Raw genomic sequence first — 2309 nt, 5'->3', positions numbered from 1 at the left:
GATGATGAATAAGTTGGTTCTAACACAGTTTTTTTCTCTTGTTTGTAAAGCATTTAACCCCCCTGGACACAACTCACTCCTTTTGAAGAAAAAAATTTGAAATGTAAGGCTGTGTAAGATTTGTTTTTAAACTGTACAGTGTCTTTTTTTTTTTTTTGTATAATTAACATACTACCAAATGTGTCTTTAGCTAGCCCTGTCCTGGTGGCATTTTCAATAGCTACTAACCTTGCCTGGTACAGTATGGGGGTTGTAAATTGGTATAGAAATTTAAAGCAGGGGGCTGGGGAGATAGCTCAGTAGAATAAGCGCTTGCCTGGCAAGTGCAGGGTCCTGAGTTCAATCCCCTGTACAATAAATAAATAAATGGCACATAAACTTAAAAAAAAGGAAATTTAAAGCAGGTTCTTGGTGCACAACACAAATTAGTTATATATGGGGACGGCAGGTTTTCATCTTTAGTTGTCTCTGATGCAGCTTATACGAAATAATTGTTCTGTTAACTAAATACTACTCTCTAATTGCAAAAAAAAGTTGCAACTGTTTTGTTGACATTCTGAATGCTTCTAAGTAAATACAATTTTTTATTAGTAATAAAATAAAATAAAATTTGGGGAAGAGATCTCCATCCTCCTGCATAACAAGTATTGAAAGCAGCAACTTCCACTTAGCCCAGGGGGAGTCGTACTGAGGGCAGATTGTAAAAGACAACGGTGTGCAGGAGGGAGGAGATTAGAACATGAAAGTCCCTGGAGAACTGCACTGGAGCAGATCAGGGTGGACTTTGGAATCCTAAGGCAGTAGCAAGAGGACCGACTCTTGACTCACGGGCCTGACATCTCCTCACCTCAGGTCCTGACAGGTGACCACACAAGTCTGGAGTTCTCAGAGCCCTTGGGGCACTCAAGATCCAGAAAAAAATACAACTCATAGAGAACATATTTTTGTGTTCAAAAGCTAAAAACATTGCCCTTCTAGCATTAAAGACACTTGATGTATTTCCATTTCTTTCTAGGTTTATGAGTGATTTTGACAGGTGAAGGGAATCTGCTTTGGTCTCTTATGATTCAAACTTTCCAGAGGAGTTGTACGTTGGAGACTCTCAGCCCTCGCTCAGGCCCTGTTGACCCAACTGGCCAGTGGGGCACCCAAGAGGGTGGAGCTCAGGGACTCTCACCTTCCGGGGTGTGGCAGGGCTCTGTGACAGCCTGGGAGCCAGCGCACTGAGGGCGCAGGTCAGGGAGGCTGCTGGTGACTGGCTGTGCCTGTGCCCAGGAGAGGCCACTTGCCACCTGTGCTCCTTGCTTGTCCCACAGGATCAAGTCAGCCTAGGGCTGAGGGTGGTAGGGATGTACTATGTAACACCAACCAGAGCTGGGAAAATCACTTGCAACCCACATTTTCAAGGGGGCCGGAGAGAACTTCCGAGGAAGCCATTTGAGGTCCTCTCTTCCTGCCCTTCAAACACACCTACTATTCTAGAGGTGAGTGTTGTGCCAGATTCATTGTGTGAAAATATTTTATCCACATCTGGACATTGTCCGTATTTTGTTGTTGTTAGTATGAGAAATTGAACTCAGGGCCTTGTGCTGCAAAGTTCTACCACTGAGCCACAGCTCTGTAGGGTCTCACTGAGTGGTCCAGACTGGCATTGAACTCAGTCTTCCTGCCTCAGCTTGCCAAGTAGCTGGGATTGCAGGTGTGTGCCACCATGCCGTGTCTTTGCCTCTTTTTTTTTTTTTTTTCCAGAACCGGGGATTGAACTCAGACCCTTGTGCTTGCCAGGGAAGTGCTTATTCCACTGAGCCATCTCCCTGGCCCTCTTTTCCTCTTAAGAGTCTCTTTCACAAAAGTTGAAAATTTTTATGAAGCCAGACCCACATATGTAAACATCATGTTGTCTCCTCAGTGTAGGAGCTTGAAAGGGTAATAAAATTGGAAAGGTACAACAGATACTGTGAATGAGAAAGGAACTGTTCAAAGGGAAGGAACAACTGGGTGAGGAAAAGGGGAAAAAAAGAAAGAAGGAAGGAAGGAAGGAAGGAAAAATATGTATATATATACTCAGGAGAGCTTGGGTGATTGTCCTGGTGATTTCTACTAGTATATTGAAAGGAACTGTTAATATTTAATTTTTTTCTGGTTTTTAATTATTTTGATCAATTTTTCATGCTTGTATATGGTAATCTGAACTCATTTGAAGATAATAATATGCACTATATCAACCATTGTTGAATCCCTACCACTTTGTTTAGTGAAATTCTGTATCATTTCTAATTTTTTTACTATTTTTTATTCTCTCTCTCTCT

The sequence above is a fragment of the Octodon degus genome, unplaced genomic scaffold (genome assembly GCF_000260255.1).
Source record: "Octodon degus isolate 3935 unplaced genomic scaffold, OctDeg1.0 scaffold00036, whole genome shotgun sequence".
Classification (NCBI taxonomy): Eukaryota; Metazoa; Chordata; class Mammalia; order Rodentia; family Octodontidae; genus Octodon; species Octodon degus.
This window is presented reverse-complemented; position numbering follows the sequence as displayed.